Source organism: Bison bison, unplaced genomic scaffold (genome assembly GCF_000754665.1).
Source record: "Bison bison bison isolate TAMUID 2011002044 unplaced genomic scaffold, Bison_UMD1.0 scf7180017863959, whole genome shotgun sequence".
Classification (NCBI taxonomy): Eukaryota; Metazoa; Chordata; class Mammalia; order Artiodactyla; family Bovidae; genus Bison; species Bison bison.
The window spans coordinates 305,256-330,386 of NW_011494531.1; the positions used below are offsets into that span (position 1 = coordinate 305,256).

At 42.8% G+C, this 25,131-nt stretch overlaps 1 protein-coding gene and 1 pseudogene across 1 annotated transcript in view; one reads left to right on the forward strand and one right to left on the reverse strand.

Annotated features, from left to right (window-relative positions):
* Positions 1-25,131, reverse strand: part of VOPP1 (vesicular, overexpressed in cancer, prosurvival protein 1) — a 174,767-nt gene that overhangs the window by 130,231 nt on the left and 19,405 nt on the right. The gene's annotated exons all lie outside the window — the stretch shown is intronic.
* Positions 11,936-25,131, forward strand: part of LOC104984276 — a 32,225-nt pseudogene continuing 19,029 nt past the window's right edge.

Sequence of the window (25,131 nt, forward strand, 5' to 3'; positions counted from 1 at the left end):
CAGGAGTTGGACTATAAAGAAAGCTGAGCACCAAAGAATTGATGCTTTTGAACACTGGTGTTGGAGAAGACTCTTGAGAGACTCTTGGACTGCAAGGAGATCCAAGAAGTCAACCCTAAAGAAAATCAGTCCTGAATATTCATTGGAAGGACTGATGCTGAAGCTGAAACTCCAATACTTTGGCCACCTGATGCAAAGAACTGACTTATTGGAAAAGACCCTGATGCTGGGAAAGAGTAAAAGTAGGAGGAGAAAGGGACGACAAAGGATGAGATGGTTGGATGGTATCGCCGACTCGATGGTCATGAGTTTGAGCAAGCTCTGGGTGTTGGTGATGGACAGGGAATCCTGGTGTGTTGCAGTCCATGGGGTCGCAAAAAGTCAGACACGACTAAGCGACTAAACTGAACTGAGCTGATTCCTAAAAATGTATCAATGGGTAGATTGCTGAGCCTGGAGGGATACTTAGTGTGGTGTGGGCTCCCCATGATGTGATCAGGGAGGGACCATCCTCAGTATGTCAGGGAGCATGTGGTGCCCACCTGGCAGCTGGTATGAAGCTGTCTCCAAGGGCCCATATTCTTTACCTGGGGATTCCACTCTTCCATACTCCTGCGCACCCACTCCTGGGGTGTTTGGTCCCCAGCCCTGCTCACTTTCCAATTAAGATTCATCACAGTGAGGACAGGAACCCGAAAGCACAACACGCTGTGGGGGCTGCTGAGGGAACAAGGTGAGACGAGATCCCAGGGCACCTTTGAGTGACGGGAAGCAGATGACGTGTGCAGGACTAAAGAGTAAGACTGATATGAGAGTAGAACACTGTTAGTGGAAGACACTGGCTGGGGCACTGGGGAGAGCAATGGCAGGGCAGCAGCTCTGATGACTGGACGTCAGCAGTAGGAAAGGCACGCTTTCCCTGGATCAATAAAGGCACATCACGCCACTCCCTGCCAGATGGGAAATGCACTCTAACTAGGCAGAACCGTCACAAAAAGTGAACAGAACAGAATTTGTAGTCTGTGAAACATAGCTCCTGTGGCAGAACTGGGGAAGGAGGCAAGAGAACTGGCAGAAGAATTGGATTTTAAAGTTGTGCCTCAGAAGTTTGGAGGGTTTAATAGAAACTTCAAGTCAACAGAAGCATGTGGAGGGAAGAGTCTGGCCATTTTCCGACAACAGGCTGAATGTCAATGGTGAGTCAAAGACCTTTCAACCTAACCCTGTCTAATTCCCTAACTGGAAAGGACTGTCTGTCAGGACTTCTTCTGGAGCCAGCTGGACTTATAGGGAAAAAGGTTGCTTCCCCATGCCCAGTCTGTGTGCCCTGAGCACCCCAAGTACTCAGCAAAGCCATGAAAGACAGCCACGAACCTCATCAAGCATCTCTCAGGTGAGGCAGCTCACACAACATTCCTGAGCATGCTTTCACTATGAGAAAATAGACATGAACCAAACCCAGCAGGAAGAATTGATCACGCCATCATTCTTCGAGCAAGCAGAAGCATATAAGTCAGACAAGTAGCTTCACATTCAAGTTCTTGGGAGGATAATGTATAACACCCCAACATTACTCTTCCGGGAACAGAAATCCAAACTTTGGGCAAGGCTTCAGCAAACTCAACCAACAGCCCCATGACTGCTCTAATGAGTGTTCAGTTCAACATCACACTGGACTCCAGGAAAGACACAGAGCAAAAAAGTGCAGTCAGTGGAAGGCCTACAGTTACCTTCCATCTATAGCTCACAGAAATGAAACCAATTACAGGTCAACCATCAGTAAAACTCTGACTCCACTCACACCCTCATCCGTTAAAGGTAGATAATGGCAAACACCTCACTGAGGATACTATAAAGATTCTATGAGATAACGTGTGTAAAAGCATGCAATTGGGTCTGCCGCCCTTTCACGGGCCATCAAGAAACAATCACCTTCCTTTCTCCCAGGTCCTCCCGCTCCAACTACTCCAAAGCGTTGAATGAAAATTCAACTCCCAAACTACCCACAAAAGTTAATTCTCCCAAATCCACTTAGTAAGCACTAGTAAGTCCTGACTGTCATGACAGGTGGGGATGGCAGTGGCCGGATGGGTCAAAGTCTTTACCTGCCCACATCTTTTGTTTGTCTTGCTAGCTCTTCTCCACAAGCCAACAAGGAGGTCAACAGCTCTGCTTGGGAAACTGTAGTCTGAGCAGAGAGGTTTGTACAGTCAGAACCAAATGCCCAACCCCTGTCCAGCTCAGTCATGCCAAGCTGCCCTCTGCCACACTCCCATACATCCAGACCTTGCACTTCAAGAAACCTGTCTTCACCATCTGACACTGTGAGAACTTTTAATATTGATCCACTCCACAGACCATGTCTCCATCTCACTGCAAAAGTACTTCTAGAACAGGAAACATTGAGTGGTCTTTTCCTATAGACCAGAATGAGTGGGTGCAGTTCACCAGTTCTGCCCCTACTCCCCTGCTTGGGACTGTATTCTCTAACCAAGCTACTCCCTCCAGTCCATCTCCACATCCAGGCAAAGCTAATCAAGGTCCTTTCAGCCTCCAAAGCATTACAAAGACACAAAATGTAAGCATAAATGTTTGAGCACTACAAAACAGACAATAATGCTTGGGTCCTTTTTGAACTTAATGCTCAAGTATCTTCTCAAAAATAAAATCTGAATTCTATTCTCTCCTATCAGACTGCTCCCAAACCATATACAACAAATCAGTCTACAACCCAAAGCCTCATGATTCCATGGCCCAGTTAAGAATCACTGGAAACCAGGACCTTTTATGGTTTAAGGGCAAATATAATAATCCATTAATTCAAACTTACAAAAGATAGACACTTGCCCAAGGGTTTCATGGGGCACTGTATTAGCAAAAAGTGAGAAACTACCTAAATGTCTATCAAGAGAGCAGATTAAGAGTCACAACCATTCATATAAAGGACTATTCTGCAGTTCCAAGGGGGATGCAGGTCTGTGCATGCCAACATGGAAACAGTTTCAACAAATACCTCTTATGAAAAAAGAAGAAAAAAGATGCACAAGACTGTGTATAATATGATACCATCTGTGCACTTTTAACAAACTATCTAATATATAAATACTTTAAAAATTCACAGGGAAACAAAAGAAATTTAACAGTAGCTACCTCTGCAGAGTCTAGAGTTGGGGAGGTAATAGGGAGGGGGAGAGGCCATCATGTTCAGTTTCACACTCCTTTTTAACCATATGTATGCATTCATTTTGTTTTAAAAAATCATATCAATTCTCTATGAAAACGTGGAAAAAGATCAACACAGATAAAATCCCTAGATAAATTAACAATGCCATTTCAGTTGATATCCACCACTTTTTAAAAAGCTCCAGTTTCTCCCTATTCATGTTTCCCTGCCCATCCTTAAAACAAAACTAATGAGCCATGAAACAACCAAATGTGAGTTTGGAAGGAAGAGAAAAAAAGAGCTCTAATTCACACTTGGATAATCAGCTCTTCATGAGAAAGGGCTACAGCCACTCAGACCAGCCTCTGGCCGAGCTCATGTTCTCCCTTGACAGGCTGTGGGGTCTGAATGGGGATGGCCACCCTGAGCATGCTGCCTTACAGCCAGGATCTTAGGATAGTAATGCTCATAGGCAGACAAAAAAATGGACATAAAACTGCACACACACACACCCCACGGGTGGAACAGCTACGGAAAAGAACACCAACGAACAGGCACAGGTAGAACCAACTTAGAAACAGAGCACTTTTTAAAAGTCTATTTCTGAACTGATGATTTAGAATCTAGGGCCTGTTTTCTCACAGAAATAATGGTGCACATGTGGCTAACTACCTGGTAGCCAACCCATTTCTTCTGAGCTCATAACATAAATGAACTTCCCTTCCATCCTTGTAAGTGGTTCAGAGCTGTCTGCAGAAGGATCCCAGTCTGTGCTCTTCAGACCCACCTACGCACCCCCCCGCCCCGCCACCCCAAGCACGAGCGAAGGGGTGAAGGGGACAGTCCTGGATACTGTTTCAGAGGTTCATCAAGTTTCCTCCAGTTTCTACCTGCTGCCCAGCCCCACACCAACCTGAGAGAGGGGTTGAAAGAAAGACTTAGGGAAGCATAGCTGAAGGCAACTGATCCCTCCAGACTCTAGAAAGATCCCTGCCTCTACCGAGGCTTCAACATTAAAAACTCGTTACTGATTTCCCTGCTGAGATGCACGTGGACAGAGTTTATGCCATTGCCACAAAACTTTCTTATTTATTTTTATGAATGACTTTGATCTCAAAAAAATCTGAGGAGACTACAGAAGTAAATACCAATTAAAAACACAAGACAAAGACACCAAAAACAAATGTACCAAAAGAAAAAGTAAAATAAACTACTGCTTCTGCTGCTGCTAAGTCACTTCAGTCGTGTCCGACTCTGTGCGACCCCATAGACGGCAGCCCACCAGGCTCCCCCGTCCCTGGGATTCTCCAGGCAAGAACACTGGAGTGAGTTGCCATTTCCCTCTCCAAAGCATGAAAGTGAAAAGTGAAAGTGAAGTCGCTCAGTCGTGTCTGACCCTCAGCAACCCCATGGACTGCAGCCTTCCAGGCTCCTCCGTCCATGGGATTTTCCAGGCAAGAGTACTGGACCATATCAAAATTGTAAACTGTTTTGCTGAAAACAATACCATCAAGAAAATAAAAACACAACTCACAGAATGGGAGAAAATATTTGCCAGTCTGACAGTTGATAAGCAACTTGTATAAAGAAGTCTTAAAACTCAACAATAAAAAGACAACTCATTAAAAATGGACAAAGGAATAACTGTTAATGGGTACAGGGTTTCTTTTTGGGGTGATGAGAACTAGTCTAACTTCTCAGACTTACTGTGGCAATAATTGCACAATTCTGTGAATGTTAAAAACCACTGACTTGTTCACTTTAAATGGGTGAACTGCATGTATGTCGATCATAACTCAATAAAACTGTTCTTTAAATGGGCAACATTTGAATAGACATTTCTCCAAAGAAGATATACAGATGGCCAATAAGCACATATAAAGATGCTCAACATCATTAGTCATTAAGGAAATGCAAGTGAAAATCACAACGAGACACCACTTCACACTCACTAGGATGACTATGATTAAAAAAAAAAAAAAAGACACAATTACAAGGATTTGCTTCTGAGAATATAAAATGGTGCAGCCATTCTCAGACTTGGAAAAAGTCTGGCTGATTTCAAAAGGCTAAACAGCATATGACTCAGCAGTTTCATTCCCAGGTATATACTTAACAGAGATTAAAACACACATCCACATAAAAAAATACTTGTATACAAATATTCACAACAGCATTATTTATAATAGCAAAAAAAAGTGGAAGCAAATCAGAAGCACATCAACTGTTGAATAAATACTCTGATCTATTCCTGGGCACCAGGGAAGCCCAGTGAAAAAGGAAAGAAGTACTAATACATGCTATAACAGGGAACAAGCCAGTCACAGTAGACCACATATTGTATGACTCCATTTATTTAACATGTCCATAATAAGCAAATTTAGAGAGACAGAAAGAAGATTAGCAGTTGCTCAGGGCTGGCCATAGGATGGGGCAGAATGGGGAGTGACTGACTATTAATGAGTTATGGGGTTTTTTCAGGAGGCAAAAAATATTCTAAAATTAGATCACAATGATGGTTGCACAACACTGTGAATATACTAGAAAATATTGAATTATATATTCAAGCATTATATAAGCAAGCAATTATATAATTATATAAGCAAGCAAAGTGTATGATACGTGAATTACATCTCGATAAAATTTCTTTAAAAATATAAGAAAAACAAGCATGTATTCATTTATGTTCATTTCTAAGATACATTTTTAAAAAATGACAGCTGAGTAAAAGGGGAACAGGAAGAGGAAAATATGATGAAACTGGAATGAAATACATACACAAAATAACACAGTGTTGGTCGTTGCGGCAGTGTGGCAAGTGGGGGAAGGAGATAGGCCCCCAGCTTCCAGAAGCTGAGAGGGTAACAGGCAGGAAGGCCAGGGGTCTCCAAGCGGAGGAAATAGCCTGCAAGTGTCAGACATTTTTATCTCTCATAAGCGGCAGGAGGAAACAAACTAGCGAAATTTTTTTTCTTCTCTATACAAATTTAAAAGGAGGTTTCTCCTGAAATACTGTGTTGCCATAATGACACCTGGTTTCACCTGAAGTTAACTACTCTCAAACCTGGAGTTAACCAATGCATTTTTGTTATGGAAATGTCTGTCTTAAGCTATGTTAATGTACTATGCATTTACCCCAGACACTGTCTTCAAGTCAGTTCCGCCTAATGGCTCAGAACCTTCTTGACAAACCAGAATGTTATACTCAGACATTGTTCCCCTAATCTATGTAAACAAACTATTTGTATGGTAATCTGCCCTTCTATAAGATTCAAGTTAATTTTATGGCCCGAGATGAATCATCTGGTGCCAAGATTATCCCAAAATGCATCTTATGAGTGATGAGGGGCCTGGTGCCATTTTGAGTTTTAAGGCATTCCTTTCTTTCATTAACAAACTGCTAGTGACTATATAACATCCAGCTGAAGACTAGCAGGTGGGTACTCTTTCTGCCCCCTTCTGATGCTTATGTCAGAAGCTTTCTCTCTCCTTTATACTTTAATAAAACTTTATTACACAAAAGCTCTGAACGATCAAGCCTCGTCTCTGGCCCCGGATTGAATTCTTCTCCTCCGGAGGCCAAGAATCCTGGTGTCTTTTTGTTCAGCAACAACCTTTCAAAGCCAAGGCAGAAAGAAACAATATTAGCCATAAGACCCCATGATCCATCCAACGGAAAACAATTTAGAAAACAATCATCATTCTCATATTGGCATGCTCTTCCCAAGGAGGACACAGTGTGGTTGGCATGAAAGAGAATTCAGAGTTCCAGGGAGGATCTCCCCAGAAGGGAACTGGGACTGACAAATGTCATCTGATGCTAATCTCTGAAAGATGCTATTGAGGATTTCTACAGAGCTGGTGGAGACCTTGGGAGCACAACCATACAGTCTAGATGAACAAAGTTAATGAAGACATAAGGCTGTTTTGAACTCAAGGAAAAACAAAAAAGCAGTACAATAAGAGATGCAAAATATTAGTACACCATATGTCTACTGCTATAAGGTAGGCTGCCGTCTATGGGGTCACACAGAGTTGGACACAACTGAAGTGACTTAGCAATAGCAATAACCAAATATACTGAGATGCCAGAGGGAGAGAGCCTGAAAACTAACGTCCAACACTGCTAGGAGTCTAGAGTCGAGAGCTAGAAGTATATGCACATTATTTTTAACTTTGGAGGCAAATATTAAAAGAACCAACTTAAAAAGTTGAAGCTCATTGCCTTTCAGACATCAATGGCAGAGGCATGAGGGGGCTGTAATTAGTTTTAAACTCTAGTACTACTGAACTTTTCCATTGATATGCATGTTAGTTTCTTAAAAACAAAAAATAATAAAAATAAACCCACTACATACAGCAAACGTGATTTACAGTCAGCTGTGAACATGGCTTCTTCCAAAGAAGGTACTAGCCGAGACTGGGTGAGGAACCTGGGTCTCTGGTGGCGAAGCCTGCCCGTCCGTGCCTGGCCACGGCCTCTCCCGTGTCCCCCAGCCTCAACACAGCCAGTGCTCCTGAGCTCGGGCCACAGTGTCTTTTCCCGCTCCCACTTTCTGGCTGGATGGGCACAGCTGACTTCACCTAGAGATAAGGTGATAAACACCTTAGAGATAAACACAGGTATGATGACACCTTGGTGTGACTGGGAAAATAAAGCAGATGTGACTGCAGCTGGAGTCCAGGCTCATGAGCCACGCTGGTTATACACTGACAGAGTGCGGGGTCGCAGAGCTGTGTCTGAGCAGCACCTGCTCCTGCTCTGCTTCAGAGGCGCTGAGAAGCCCCCACCCACGTCTGTGTTAGCTATACACCTTCCAAGCTGACAGTTCTATCATGGGGTGGGGATTAAAGCTCTCGTATTTCAAAATTAGCCTGCAAATGAGCACATAATCTCTCGTGGGGAATTCACCAGGTTGAAAATGGTTATACAAACAGAACGTGTAAAGAAAAGGGAAAGGCAGGCAGGAAACTGGGGCAACACCAAACACTGAAGCCTAAATTCAACATGGAGTCCTGGAACAGGAGAAAACTCAGCAGGAAAACTAGTGAAATTCACATAAAGCCATAAGTTTAATTAATACCAACGTCATCTATGTAGTTTGCTTTCCATGAGCAAATATAGTGAGGTAATATCAGACGTTAATTAATTAATAGTAACATTATCAATGCAGGCTTGTTTTTCTTCAGCAAATATAGTGAGGCAATATCAGATGTTAAATCAGTGGAAAATGGGTAAGCGGTATACAGGGATGTTATATTAGCTTCACAACTTTTCTATAAATCTAAAATTTTCCTAAAGACTGATTAAAAACATAGAAATATACTATGCCAAAACAAATAAACAACCACAATGACAACAAAACCTGAATTAAGGCTCCTGGCTTTCAAACACAAGGAGCAGAGGCAGCAGGGGTGGGGAAGCGCTGTAGTGGGGTGACCAGCCCTCAGCCTGGCCCTGAGGATTCTGGCCTCTGTTAAGAGGTGGAGAGGAAGCTTCTAGGGCGTGGCTGATGGGCAGGTCTTGGGGTGCAGATGAGTGAATCCACACATGAGCACAGAAGGAAGTGGAGGGCCAGCTCTGACCCACATTGTGCCAAGTGCCCAGTGTGGCAGAAGGCTGGGCAATTCTTAATTCCTCTGACCCAGATTTCAGCAGCCCCAGGTCACAGATCTAGGAAGCAGAGCTGGATATTGGTACACTGGGTATCATTTCAATCCTCTCAGTTAATGCCTATTAACATCCAGGTCAAACACTGCCCCAGCTTTGAGGCTAGAGAGGAAGACAAAAGAGACTCCAGGGATTTCACAAATAGATCCCAGTGGACCATGGTCACCCTCTTCCCCTCGAGGCAGGAAGAGGAGAGGGGTGCCCAGGTGCCTCTGAGGTTCTGTCTAACTGTGATGCCACATGGAGAACTGAGGCAGGACATTTTCGCTAATTTTATAGTGAAGTCCTTATCTTCTGTGACATTTAAATGCAGGGATCAATAATTTAAACTTAAGTCTCTGCATCCTGATAAATCCTGCCAGCTTCTTGCGAGTTACAGAACCATGTAAACTTGAGAAAAAGCAGGAAAATTCCTTTAGTGACCTCTAAAGACCTGGAAATAAGCATACCAATCATTCAAGCCCTTACTAGAAGCTGAGCTGAGAACAGTTATCTCCAACTAGTGCCCATGTATGTGTTTTGTTTGGCCCACAGTAGTTTTATGACAAGGAAACTTTACAGAAAAAGCAAGATTTTTCAAACTTTTGTGAAAAAGCCCAAAGGCCTATCAACAATTAACTAGGCCTTGAGTGGTACCTACCCTGTCCCTCCTCCTGCCGCCACTGACTTCTCTGTCATGTGATGAGACTGTTCTGGATCACCACCTTCCTTCCCATTACTTAGGATGAGGTGAAGCTGGGAGTAAACAAAATATGAGGAAAAGCTGGCAAATACTATGGGTTCTGAAATAGGTACTACAGAATAATGAAGAAGCAGCATCTCCCAATAATCAACAAAGTCTACGATCTTAGGAAGGAGATGGGGGCATCTTGTTTTATCACCGTTTATGTCTTGGATGAGCCTGGAGTGACAAGAATGGGACTCGCCAGCTGGAAACACGGGGCCTTGTAGGAACTGGAAGTGGATTCTGTGGGTTCTGCCTGACAGAAAGAAAGGACATCTGAGAGGTTTGCCAGCACATAAAGGATAGTTCAGGCAGTCGGAGACCAGGTGTTCCAAATGGACCTTAAATTACCTAAAGGCTTGATAAAAGAGATAGGACTCAGTTCAGTTCAGTTCCTCAGTCGTGTCCAACTCTTTGAGACTCATGGACTGCAGCACACCAGGCCTCCCTGTCCATCACCAGCTCCTGGAGCTTGGTCAAACTCATGTCCATTGAGTGGATGATGCCATCCAACCATCTCATCCTCTGTTGTCCCCTTCTCCTCCTGCCTTCAATCTTTCCAGGATCAGAGTCTTTTCAAGTGAGTCAGTTCTTTGCATCAGGTGGCCCAAGTATTGGAGCTTCAGCTTCAGCATCAGTTCTGCCAATGAATATTCAGGACTGATTTCTTTTAGGATGGACTGGTTGGCTCTCCTTGCAGTCCAAGGGACTCTCAAGAGTCTTCTCCAGCACCACAGTTCAAAAGCATCAATTCTTCAGTGCTCAGCTTTCTTTATACCCAACTCTCACACCCATACATGACTACTGGAAAAACCATAGCTTTGACTAGACGGACCTTTGTCGGCAAAGTAATTTCTCTGCTTTTTAATATGCTGTCTAGGTTTGTCATAGCTTTTTTTTCCCCCAAGGAGCAAGTGCCTTTTAATTTCATGGCTGCAGTCACCATCTGCAGTGATTTTGGAGCCCAAGAAAATAAAGTCTCTCTCTGTTTCCACTGTTTCCCCATCTATTTGCCATGAAGTGATGGGACCGGATGCCATGATCTTTGTATTTTGAATGTTGGGCTTTAGCCAGCTTTGTCACTCTCCTCTTTCACTTTCATAAAGAGGCTCTTTAGTTCCTCTTCATATAAGGGTGGTGTCATCAGTTTATCTGAGGTTATTGATATTTCTCCCGGCAATCTTGATTCCAGCCTGTGTTTTCTCCAGCCCAGCGTTTCTCATGGTGTACTCTGCATATAAGTTACATAGGCAGGGTGACAATATACAGCCTTGACATACCCCTTTCCCAATTTGGAACCAGTCCATTGTTCCATGTCCAGTTCTAACTGTTGCTTCTTGACCTGCATACAGATTTCTCAGGAGGCAGGTCAGGTGGTCTGGTATTCCCATCTCTTCAAGTATTTTCCACAGTTTGTTGTGATCCACACAGTCAAAGGCTTTACCATAGTCAATGAAGCAGATGTTTTTCTGGAATTCTCTTGCTTTTTCTATTGAGAGGGTAACAGGTAGAAAGGCTAAAGGTCCCCAATCTGCAGGAGAAATAAACTGCAAGTGGCAGACTTCTCCTTCTCTACACAAAATTAAGAGAGTCTTCTTTTAATTCTGTGTAGAGGACACCTGGTTCTGACTTGAGCTAACCAATGTGTTTTCCTTAAGGAAATGTTTTTCTTAGGCTATGTTAATGAAACTATTTATTTGCTTTGGAATCTGCCTTTCTTCAAAATGGTTCCCCCTAAGACTAACTACTTTCTTTTCTCAAACCTTGGGTTGATAATGGCTCAACAAACCAGTATTCATTCCAGTTGTTTTATGGCTGGGGGATGACATACCTTATGCCATCTTATCTCATAAATGCATATTGTGGGAGAGGGGCCTGGTGAAACTCCCTCAGCCCTGAGGTCTCTCTTATCTGATTAATAAGCTTGCTAACAGACATAAAACACCTTGCTAAAAACTATCAAGGGGGCATTCTTTCTTCCCTCTTCTGATGTCTATGTCAGAAGTTTTCTCTATCTCTCTCATATAATAAAGTTCTGTTACATAAAAAGCTCCATTAGTCAAGCCTGGTCTCTGGCCCTGGATCAAAATCCTCTCCTCTGGAGGTCACAAATCCTGGTGCAGCACATGGCTCACAGCAGCAACCTTTCACTATGATCCAACAGATGTTGGCAATTTGATCTCTGGTTCCTCTGCCTTTTCTAAATCCAGTTTGAACATCTGGAAGTTCTTGGTTCACGTACTGTTGAAGCCTAGCTTGGAGAATTTTGAGTATTACTTTGCTAGCGTGTGAGATGAGTGCAATGTGTGGTAGTTTGAGCATTCTTTGGCATTGCCTTTGTTTGCGATTGCAATGAAAACTGACCTTTTCCAGTCCTGTGGCCACTGCTGAGTTTTCCAAATATGCTAGCATATTGATTTCAGCACCTTCACAGGATCATTTTTAGGATTTGAAATAGCTCAGCTGGAGATAGGCGAGGAGATAAGACTAGTTCACCGTAAACCATTCCCAAGCATCCAGGTTCCTTTTCACAAAGATGGTGCTGAAGGTGACAAAGGAAGCCCATGCCCCTCCTAAAGCCAAAGCCAAAGCAAAGGCCTTAAAGGCTGAGAAAGCAGTGTTGAAAGGCATCCACAGCCACAAAAAGAAAAAAAAAAAAAAAATCCAAATGTTACCCCCATTCCGGCAGCCTGAAACACTGGCTCAGGAGGCAGCCCAAACATCCTCAGAAGAGTGCCCCTAGGAGAAACAAACTTGACCATTATGCCATCATCAAATTCCTGCTCAGCACTGAGTCAGCCATGAAGAAAACAGAAGACAATAACACATTGGTATCCATTGTGAATGTCTAGGCACCAAATTAAACAGGCTGTGAAGCAGCTCTGTGACATTAACATGGCCAAAGTGCAAATTGTGATCAGGCCTGATGGAGAGAAGGCATATGTTCGAGTGGCTCTTGACTATGATGCTTTGGATGTTGCCAACAAAATTAGATCATCTAAACTGAGAAGGCAATGGCAACCCACTCTAGTACTCTTGCCTGGAAAATCCCATGGGTGGAGGAGCCTGGAAGGCTGCAGTCCATGGGGTCGCTAAGAGTCAGACACGACTGAGCGACTTCACTTTCACTTTTCACTTTCATGCATTGGAGAAGGAAATGGCAACCCACTCCAGTGTTCTTGCCTGGAGAATCCCAGGGACAGGGGAGCCTGGTGAGCTGCCATCTATGGGGCCGCACAGATTCGGACACGACTGAAGTGACTTAGCAGCAGCAACAGCAGCAGCAAACTGAGTCCAGCTGGTTAATTCCAAATATAATAAAAGTTTTCATTATAAAAAAGAAAAAGAAAAAAGAAAAAAAATACCCAGGCTCTTAAAGCAAAGGCCCATTTATTAAGACAGTCATGGGACAAAAAGGTTAGCAAGGGCTCAAGTCCTTTTACCATTTGTCCTTCCCTCAGAGCAAGTGGCCCCCAGGTCAGGGATCCATACTTCATGGAACATAGACTTGGTAATATGGCTTAATTTCTACCCAAATCCTCTAATCTGTGACACAACCAGACAGAAACTAAGGCAGGCAGTGACCCTCAAACATCAATTTTGCAATTGGGACAGAACCAGAGATCCATGTTCTTAGAGATCTTTTCATGTTTCCCACCCTAAGAAATAATCTATTCAACCTTCACAGTCTCCCCAGGGCGGCTGGGAGGAGCAGGGCTGCACTGGCTAATGCTCTGTGCTCAATAAACAAAACAATGAGGCATCTGCCTATGCATGCAAGGCTTCATCTACTTCCTTTAATCCAAACACTACATTCTAAACAGACACACAACCAACTATATGAAGAACACTTTGCTTCTTTCCAGACAAGAGAGTAAGGGATTGTTCTAAAAGAAATCTTCCCTTAAAAAAAAAACAAACAAAAAACCTATATATTTAAAAGCCTCCACTCCTATTCTTTCTGAAGGAAAAAAAAATGGTGCTCTCAAATCAGGGCAATGCTCATTTTCACCCACTCCCATCAGGGTAACGGCAGGGACGGACTCCTCTGACCAGGGAAGCAGTGCCTGAGTCATCCATATCAAAACTGGCTGCTTTCCAGGATGCTCCCAGAGCCCACGCCGCTGAGGACCACAGGGCTGGAGTCAAGGGGCCAGAACAGCCGAGCAGAATGAAGGAGGACACCAGAAAACACCACGCTGGGGAGAGGGCACAGCACTAGACCAAAAGCTCCTGGAAGAATCCCACTTCCTATCACTGCAGAACTCAGCCATCTGGATTGACATTCTAACCCAACACCAACTGAGAGGTTGATCTACCTGGCGTGAAAGCTGGGACCAAGGAGTGGATTGTCAACCCACCTCCAAGAGATGACATCTGCAATACCCAGTAAATGCACACATGGGCTACAGTCTTAATCCTCCAAGTCTCATAACATGGGGAAAATATATTTTTGTTCAAATAGCAAACATATAATATGTGACCCTGTAGTCATATACACTGCTGAATGTATAAATTTGGGAGTACAAATTTGTTTTAAAAAGCAAACTTTCTGAAAGTCAGTTTGCTAAGATATAGCACATACTTTTAAATCTGTCAATAAGCTCTGATCTGGTTATTGCATTTCTAGAAATCTATTTTTTTTAAAAAATCCAAAATGCACAAAGATGCTTATCTTAGGATTCTTAAAACACAGAAAAATGGGGGAAGAAGCTAAATATTCCACATCAGGAGAATGGATCAGCCAATCAGGAGCCACATCATAAGATATCACACAGCTTCTACAATGTTTAAAGGAAATGTAAAATAGAATAGAAGTACTTATGACAGGAGAATACAAAATTTTATGTATGTTATGACCACTGTATGAAGGATGCAAAGAAAATGGCAGGAAGGAAAACATCATTCGATGTAAATAGCTCTTGTCTTGGTGTAATGAGAGATGTGGTTTTGTTTCTTCATGTATTTCTCTACTTTAAAATTATTCTATTATTAGAATGCATTATTTTTATTTTCATAATAAATACAGCAATTTTTAATTATGAAGTTTGAAAGTCAGAGATCACATTGTTTTGCGACAGGCTTCTTAAGGAGGCTGTCTATGAAATGAGAACAGAAAGACAAGGAAAGAGGGTGTTCCCAGAGGAAGAAACAGCACCACCAGAAGCAAAGGAAAAGGTTCTTCTGTGTAAACACGGAGCACTCCAGTTTGGCTGGCAAATTACCTATAAATTTCCTAGAGGGCTGAAACAGTTCAAGATGTGTTCTGTGCTAAATCAGTTTCTGAGCACTTTCTATATCTCAAAGGTCAATTTTCCCACCCACACACAAAAATAAATGAAAGGATGTGTTGTACCTTCCTCCCAAGGGAAACCCTGAATGGGGAGGGGTCCATGAGGTGGAGAAGGAGGGCCTGGTTTCCCTTTAGAACAGAAGGAAGGGAAAGGGAAACACAGTGAAGGAGTGAATGGAAGCTGGAGCAGGACAACACAAAGTGGGTGCTGAACTAAACAAGGGTGCAGACGTAGAGGGAGAGAACTGGGAGCCAGGTCAGAGACATGGCCAGCGACATGGCGGGGACTGCCATGGGGGGACTCACTGCATTTGAGGGCTGTGCCTTCAGCTAGTTTTTAACATTCACTGTATGGATAAGGTGGGCCATTTAAGAACCAGATGAAATGGACACATACTAGCAACTTCTGGATTTAGAAACAGCAAGGACAGAGGTTGGGCTTGCCTGAAGGGTCAGTAGTAAAGAATCCACCTGCCAAGCAGGAGACTCAGGTTCAATCCCTGGGTCAGGAAGATCCCCTGGAGAAGGAAATGGCAACCCACTCCAGTATTCTTGCCTGGGAAATCTCATGGACAGAGGAGCCTGGTGGACTACAGTCCATGGGGTTGCAAAGAGTCAGACACAATTGAGTGACTGAACGTAAGTATGAGCAAGGAGAGAGTTTAGCTGATTTCAAAAGCTCTGCACAAAATGCCTTTCCCCATAAGAAGCTTAAATTGCCTTCAAAGGCTGTTGTCTTCACACTGTCTCTAGGAACACGGTGGCAAATTTTCATTCCCACCTTAAATTGAACGGCTTCCCTGATAGGCAAATGACATATCAAGGACATCAGGCATTATCAGATGTCTCTTACCTGGCAGATGTCCACATTCCACAGGACTGCTAAGCTCATACCCTTCCAGATACACAGGAGTTTCCCTGTGCTACAAATAAAGTCCAGGAGAGCTAAGCGGCATGCCCCCAAACATAATGCTGGAATCAGTTTAAAACTCAGGAATGTCTGGGTCCAAAGCTGCCTTTTTCCTACCACATTACATCACCTCCAAAAACCGAGGGAGACCTCAGGTCATGGAGTCTGAATACACCAGACGGCTGATGGGGATTTACTCATAGAAGAAAGTGATAAGGCAGCTGGTGGAGACATTCTCCCAGGAGACCTCCAGGTGTCGACCATACTAAACATAGAAACTTGACCATACTAAACACTGTGGAGACAAGACACAGGACTTCCTAGACTGTACTCTTGAACCCAAGGAAACAAATATACACAGCACTGGCTGCAAACTGCTGATGAATACTGACATTTTAGCAAAGACATGCAACCAAGACCTGTGCCTCATATTAGTCAGTCGGGGTGGAGCTTTCTTTCTGGACATCAATGTTAGTGCTACAGCAAAAAAGGCAAATGACTGACAACATGATTACAACTGTCAATTTTCCTACAAGGAATTGAACTTGGAACCATTCGGTGAGTGACAACATAGGTGCAGGAGTTAACTGTATCTCATAACCTCACTCCTAGTACATGTTATTACACTACCAGGAGGTACTGCCGGAAAGGAACCAAAGTTCATCTGTTGTACCAGCTAATTTAAATTTTTGAATTCAGGAAATTTTTTTGCAAAAATGAGGTTAAAAGGAAAAAAATTTAATGCCCCTAGTTTCTAGTTCCTAGCAACTAGTTCCACCACTGAGCAAAATTTAATGGGGATATATTCTCATTTCTGCTTTTGCAGCACTTGGGAGGAGCAGTCAGGAATACATTGACTGACAGCTTTCTCACCAGTGGAAAATCTTGGTAAGAGGCTTGCTTTCAAAGTGAGGGTAATAAAAGACGAGCCTAGGGAGCCAGAGGCTGTTTACCAATGACACAGACCCTAAGGTGAGGGTATGAGGCTTGGCTATAAGTGCTGATTCATCAACTGCAAAACATAATATCCAGATTACAGATCTAGGCCTAAAGACTGAGGTTTTGCTTTAAATATTCCCTTAACAAAACCAATGAGATAAACTGGGGCTCCCCTCAACTCTACCAGGTGCCCCCACTCCCTGTTCTCAACCCCAACAGCTCCACTCCCCCCTACACACACAACATGGCTACTTGAGTCATTCATCACCACAAAAGAAGCCCCCCACCCCAATTCCACTGGTTTCACTGTGCTCCCTCTCCTCCACCCTAAGCACACACACACAACTGCTCACATACACTCTTCCTCCTAGAGCCTGGAGCCTCATAGCAGGGCTGCTCCCAAGGCTGTCCTGCTCGACAACAAGGATGACACAGTGCACAACACAGTGGGGGCCATTTAGAAAGACACGGCTCTGGCAGGCATGTCCTGGTTGCATCTTAGCAATGCTGCCTACTCTGTTCAAAATTCACAATCTTGGATATCTTTCCCTCCAACCCTTTGTGATTTCCAAAATGTGAAACCTTACCCAGAACTGTGATCACTGGTAAGGAAGAAAGACAGAGAGAACTAGCCATTCAAAGGCCCTCCTCACTCACTCACTGCTGACGAGCCAGGCTCCAAAACTTGTAATCAGTTAATTCTCATAAGATAAAACATACTTAGACATGTGTGATCTCTGCTACCTCACTCTTAGATGCAGCACCTGCATAGGGCAATGGTGTATAGAGTCAGAAAGGCTTGGGACAGGACAGCCACACCACCTAAAGAGTGGACAGGGCACCAATGGGCACTCTGAACTTAGCTAAGACTGAGTGGAATTTTTAGGTCCATTCATGGATTTCATACAAGGAAGTGACAGCTTGGGTTACGCCTTAAGAGAGCACACAGAAGAAAGAGGGCTGTCCACAGAAGAATGGCCTGGACTGAGGCAAGCACACAGGTTGGAGGCCTGAGAGAGGCGAGTTCCAGAAACTTGGAAGAGTAAGAGTCAACAGGACTGCAGAGAATGCAGAGTAGGTGCTGTTGGAGTAGTCCAGGCTTCTGGAGCAGCATTCTGGGTGAGCGGTCAGGCCATTTACTGGGGAAAGGATGGTCTCTATTTCAGATATAGGCCCTGAGAGATTTCTATTAGACAACCAGAGCAATAGGAGCTGGCACTTAGCAGGGAATTCCTGGGCTAGAAAAACGTATTTTGGAAACATTAGCATAAACACTGTAATTGAAGATTTAGGCATGAATGAGATTTATCATGATCGTTCAGAGAATGAGAAGAGGATGAAGTGCTCAACCAAGGGGAGAAGACATAAACACGGAAGGTGCAAGACAAAGTGTGGAAGGGGATGATGCTGACTTGAAACAATCACTGACCTTTAGTGTTTCAGTTTTCCCACACACACAAGGAAGGTGAAAAGAAAGCTCTTACCATCTTCATTTACTTCACACATGACCTTTAATAAACCACTTAACTTCTCAACCTTAGTTTGCATCCTGTAGAGTAATGATATTTACAAGGTTCCTGTGGGGAAACAAGTACGCCACAACAATGGAAAGGGTGAGCAGCAAACTGTGGGTGCAGGTGACATCCAGCTCTCATGGGTGGGAGTGCCATCCTGGTTCAGTGTATTGTTCTAGGCGGCTCTTTCCCTAAGTGTCCAAGCACCAAAAGCTCTCCAGGTGTGAGCTCCTCATTTCCCTGCCCCACAGTTCATTATTAGAGTAGTAGTGGCCCATTATTTTCACAGCAGTGGCATGCCTTTGGCTGACAACATAATTCTTTAGGATGAGTTTTAAAAAGAAAACCAAGTTTCACTCACATAATTTCTACCTACAAAGGCCTTTCATGGATTATAATCCTACTGACTTAAAAGACTGCTTGGGACTTCCCTGATGGTCCAGAGGTTAATACTCTGCTTCTACGGCAGGGGTCATGTGTTCAATCCCTGGTCAAGGAACTAAGATCCCATAGGCCACACAGCCAAAATAAAAAGACTGCTTGTACTAGAAATACTTCAATGAGTTCTACTAATGAAAATATAAGACAGAAAATAAATACAAATTAGTGAATAATGCCAAATGGTTCATAAACCAAAACCTACTTGCTTGTTTTATGTGTTCTAAGACATTTTCCAAGAGATTTGCATAATTTTTACATGGCAATGACAATGTGTATGTATGCCTACAGCCTCCCAGCTCACCTGTGCAGGGACCAACCAGTCACATTTATGAAGCACAAGGCACTCGCCTGGAACCTCTGCAGCCTGCTTCTGAGTCCTCCACTCTCACAGAGCCTGTCAAGTCTCCTTAAACTTGCCCTGACCCACTTTGGCACAGGGCACCAGGCCAAACAGGTTGGGCCCCTGACTGCAGCCTACCTAGTGAGGTAGGTAAGGGTTTGGTGGGGGTTGGTGAGGCAGCCCAGCAGAAGATGTGACTCAAAGGCCACAAAGACAAGCCAGTGAGGTCACTGGTTCCTGAGTCGCCTTCCAGATCTTAAGCTTGTTTATCCATTTCTGGATTCCATGAACCAAAATCCCCATCTTCCCCATTTCCACATTCTATTTAAAATAAAGACACATCACTTAAGGTAACATGACTGAATTTCTCAGACTTTAAGAATGGAAAAGCCCTACATGTGAACCATCCACCAAGAACTCCTTCCATGTCAGGCCACCCAGGAACTGCAGAGAAGAAAACATTATTATTATATGCATGTAAACACTTAGGGGAGGGGAACCACAGTATTTAAGAACACAAACTCTGAAGTCAGTCTGAAGAAGTTGGAATCCTGGCTCCAGCTAGAAAACCTTGGACAAGCTTCTTAATCTCCTGTGCCTCATTTGGTTCACCTGCAAAATGGACATAATGCAGCAGTAAACTCAGAGAAGTGTTGTAGAGATGAAATGTCAAGTGTTTAGCAGGATATCAGCAAGATGGTTGAATAGGTGGTGCCAAGCTCACATCTCCCACACAAAGAGCAACCTGGCATCCCTCCACAGACAAAAGGGGCTTCTTGGGAGTTTGGGGATCCATGTATAAAGTTGTAAAACCCTGATAAGCCCAAGACCAAGAAGAACTGCTTGGAGAAGCAGGCTTGCTGACAGTGGCCCTGGCTACAGACCAAAAACAGCCCTTTCCCCCACAGACTTGGCTCTGGCCCAACCTGGCCATGGTGCACACAGCCAAGCTGCCAAGGGACCAGGAGATGTCACACACATTCATGCCTCTGTTAACACGACTTCCAATTTCAGACCGAACTGCAGGCTTGAGGCAGTCCTGTGACCTGGCCCCAGCCCCACTCTGAAGTGGTTTGGAGTCACTCCGGCTGGCCCAGGGACCCAGCAACACCAGTCTTTGCCCCTGAGGAGGAAATGGCAACCCACTCCAGTATTCTCACCTGGGAAATCCCAAGGACAGAGGAGCCTGGTGGGCTACATGTGAGTGAGTCCATGGGCTCACAAAGAATTGGATGTGACTGAGCACCCACCACCAAAACCATTATGTGTGTGAATGAAGGTATAGCTAAACCAGATGCTTACTTCCCAAAATAACAAGTCAATAATAAATATATAACAACAAAATCAATCAAAAACTTTAGGAGAAGCATTCTATTTAAGTTATAGACTTAAATATTAGAAGAAATTTCTATCAGTGTTGAAAATAGCAGGTCTGCTGACTTCAGTCCCAGCTGTAGATGCTCAAGGGGCCCTACCACTTGATTCCAAGCCCAACCTGCCATGATCCAGAGGCAATACTGCCCACTCAGGAAACCAGTGTAAGACACACTGGTCTGAACCCCTAGTGGCAGGTCTGCTGACCTCAGTTCTGATGGTAAATCCTGAAGCAGCCCTGTGACATTCTAACCCCACTCTGCACTCTGGTCCCAGAGGCAGTGCTGCCCACCCAGAGACCTGGTGGGAGAATGCTCAGGGACACAGTGGATACCACACTATCCATGACCCTGGTAAAAGGCCTTTCAACTGTGGACCTAGATATGGCACCATGACTAGGCTATTCAACCATAGTCCTGCAGGCAGTCCCAGCACCCAGGGAACAGACAGGATTCAAACCACTTGCATCCCCAATTATATACCTGCCAAAGGTGGACACAACTGAGGACCCAGCAGCAGCCAAGAGACCAGGCTCTAGCCCTGCTCAAATTTAATCTGTGACGCAGTTCCATCAGCCTGAGGACAGAGCAGCAGAAGGCCTTAATCTACTAAAGCCAGCCTGTGAAGACAGGAAGTGGTGTTTGCTTCTTCAAATGCACAGACATCAACACAAGGCTACATGCATCAGGCAAACATGACCCACCATAGGAAACTAATAAAGCCCCAGTAGCTAAACACAAAGAACCAGAAATCTATGACTTGCTTCACAAAGAATTCAAAGTGATTGTCTTAAGGAAGTTCAGCAAGCTACATGAGAACACAGGCAGACAGCTCAATAAAATCAAGATAAAAATACATTAATTAACAAGAAGAGAACTTCAACAAAAAGATAGAAATCATTAAAAAGACCCAAACAGACATTCTAGAGCTAAGGAACATAATGAATGAAATGAAAAATCCAATATATTTCTTCAACACTACTTTACCAAGCAGAAGACAGAATCTGTGAAATTATCCAGTGGGGTTGGGCAGGGGGAGGTGAGAATGAAATACAGTGAAGAAAGCCCATGGGATTTAAGGGACACCATTAAGCAGATCAATAGATGCACTATGGGACTTTGCAGAGGAGAAAAAATTACAGGCAGAAACTTTCTTTAAAGAAATAATGGCTGAAACTTTTCCAAATCTTGAGAGCGATAAGCCCATCCAGGTTCCTGAAACTCAAAGGTCTCCAAAATATCAACCCAAATCCTCAAAGGATCAACCCAAAGAATGTTACACAGAAATATAATTATCAACATCCAAAGACAAAATTTTATTATTTTTTTTCCAAAGACAAAATTTTAAAAGCAGCAAGAGAAAAACAGGATTTATGATATATCAAGGAACCCCTACAAGGCTATAAGTGGATTTCTCAGCACAAAACTTACAATCCAGGAGACAGTAGGATAATACATTCAAACTGACAAAAGAAAAAAAAATGACCAATTGAGAATACTATATTCAGCAAAGCTGCCCTTCAGAAATGAAGATAAGACAAAGACTTTCTCAAACAAACAAAATCTGATGGAATCATCACCACTAGACCTATCTTACAAGAAAAGCTAAAGGGAATTTTTCAAGTTAAAATGAAAGCAGGCTAACATGTAACATGAAAACATACAAAAGTATAAAACTCACTGGTAAAGGTAAACACATAATCAAATTCAGAATAATATGCAATGCTGATGGGTAAATAATTTTCAACTCTAGTATAAAAAAGTAAACACAAAAATATTAAAAATAAATACACTACAATAATTTGTTAGTGGATATACAATATAAAAAGAAGTGTGACATCAATAGCATAAAATGTGTGGGGTAGTAAAAGTGTAGAAAGCAATGAAGGTAAGTTACTGGCTTAAAATAGACTGCTATAAGACATTTTATGTAAACCTCATGGTAATCACCAAGAAAAAACTTACAGCAGATGCACAAAAGCTTAAAATGATTCAAAGCATGTGTATGAACTCAATTGCTCAGTTGTGTCTGACTGTTTGCAACCCCATGGACTGCAGCCTGCCAAGCTCCTCTGTCTATGAAATTTTCCAGGCAAGAATACTGGAGTGGCAAGTTGCCACTTCCTATTCCAGGGGATCTTCCTAACCCTGGGATCAAACCTACAGTCCTTGTACTTCCTGCAATAGCAAGTGGATTCTTTACCACTGTGCCACCTGGGAAGCCCAATTCAAAGTGTACCACTACAAATTCCAAAGGAAGAAAAGCAAAAAAGGACACAGAAACTTGAAAAAAGAAGTCACAAAATAATGAACCAAATCACTTTAGAAACAGATGAAACTATCCAATCAAAAAAACAGAATGGCTAAAGAAACTCAAGCTTTAAAGGCACACATAGACTAAAAAAGATGGAAAAAGATAATCTATGCAAATAATAACAAAAAAAGAGCAGGGGTGACTGTATAGCTGTCCCACTGCACCAGTGTTGAACAGTGAGAGTCCATTTTTACGCAGATGCTTTGTGATAAATATGTACTCCAGTATTACATGATTCAGTTGGTTGAACTTGTGAATGCAGAATCTTGAATACAAAGGGCTCACTATAATGTTGCATACAAATTTTCAAGTGCTTGGGCAGTTGACACCCCTAACTCCCACTGTTCAGGGGTCAATTATTCTTATATTAGACAAAACTGACCTTAAGTTAAAACTGTCAAAATAAACAAAGAAGGTCATTACATAGTGCTAAAAGTCCAGTTCAACAGGAAGCTATAATAGTTATAAATATGTATTTACCCAAGATCAAAGCATCTAAATACATAAAGAAAATATTGTCAGATCTAAAGAGAGAAATACACAGCAATACAATAAAAATATGAGAGTTCAATATCCACTCTCAAAATGGATAAATCATCAGAAAATACCAATAAGGAGACAACAGAACTGAACAACACTATAGAATCAAATAGACCAAACAGACATATATAGAACTTTGCATCAACAGTAGAAGAATACACATACTTCTCAAGTATACACTGAAAATTCTGCAAGATTATATTAGTTCACAAAACAGGTCATAAAAATTTCCAACAAATCAAAGTATCACAAGTTCAAACCCCTAAATGTAAGAGCTGAAACTGTAAAACCCATAGAAGAAAACATATGGGAAAAAGCTCTTTGACATGAGTCTTTGCATTATGATACCAAAAGCAGAGACAATAAAATAAAAAATAAACAAATGTGACTACATCTAACTAAATAACTTCCACACAGCAAAGGAAACAATCAAAGTGAAAAGGCAACCTATAGAGTGGTAGACAATACTTGTAAACCATACATCTGATAAGGAACTAATATCTAAAATATACAATGAACTCATTAACAAAAAAATGAAACACAAAAAACAATAAATAACCCAATAAAAATAGGCAAAGTACCTGAAAATATGTTTCCCCAAAGAAGATATATTCTCCCCTGTAGCTCAAACAGTAAGGATCTGCCTGCAACACAAGATATCCACCTTCAATCCCTGGGTCAGGAAGATCCTCTGGAGAAGGGAATGATACTCTACTCCAGTATTCTTGCCTGGAGAATATAATGGACAGAGGAGCCTGGGATACAGTGTGGGATAACAAAGAGTCAGATATGACTGAGTGACTTAAGCAAAAGAAAACATACAGATGGTCAACAGACACATGACAAAACTGCTCAACATAACTATCAGTTCAGTTCAGTCACTCAATGGTGTCTGACTCTTTGTGATCCCATGGATTGCAGCACGCCAGGCTTTCCTGTTCATCACCAACTCAGGAGCTTGCTCAAATTCATGTCCATCGAGTCAGTGATGCCATCCAACCATCTCATCCTCTGTCATCCCCTTCTTCTCCCACCTTCAATCTCTCCCAGCATCAGGGTCTTTTCCAGTGAGTCAATTCTTCACATCAGGTGGCCAAAGTATTGGAGTTTCAGCTTCAGCATCAGTCCTTCCAATGCATATTTAGGACTGATTTCTTTTAGGATTGACTGGTTTGATCTTGCAGTCCAAGGGACTCGCAAGAGTCTCCTCCAACACCATAGTTCAAAAGCATCAATTCTTCAGTGCTGAGCTTTCTTTACAGCCCAACTCACACATCCATACATGACTACTGGAAAAACCATAGCTCTGACTAGATGGAGCTTTGTCGGCAAAGTAAGGTCTCTGCTTTTTAGTCTAGGTTCGTCATAGCTTTCTTCCAAGGAACAGGCATCTTGTAATTTCATGGCTGCAGTCACCAGCTGCGGTGATTTTGGAGCCCAAGAAAATAAAGTCTCTGTTTCCACTGTTTTCCCATCTATTTGCCATGAAGTGATGGGACTGGATGTCATGATCTTCATTTTTTGAATATTGAGTTTTAGGCCAGCTTTTTCACTCTCCTTTTTCACTTTCATCAGGAGGTTCTTCAGTTCCTCTTCACTTTCTGACATAATGGTGGTATCATCTGTGTGTCTGAGGTTATTGATATTCCTTCTGGCAATCTTGATTCCAGCTTGTGCTTCATCCAGCCTGGCATTTCACTTGATGTATTTGCATATAAATTAGACAAGCAGGGTGACAATATACAGCCTTGCTGTATTCCTTTCTCAATTTGGAACCTGTCTGTTGTTCCATGTCTCGTTCTAACCGTTGCTTCTTGACCTGCATACAGATTTCTCAGGAGGCAGGTGATTCCCACGTCTTTAAGAATTTTCCACAGTTTGTTGTGATCTACACAATCAAAGGCTTTGG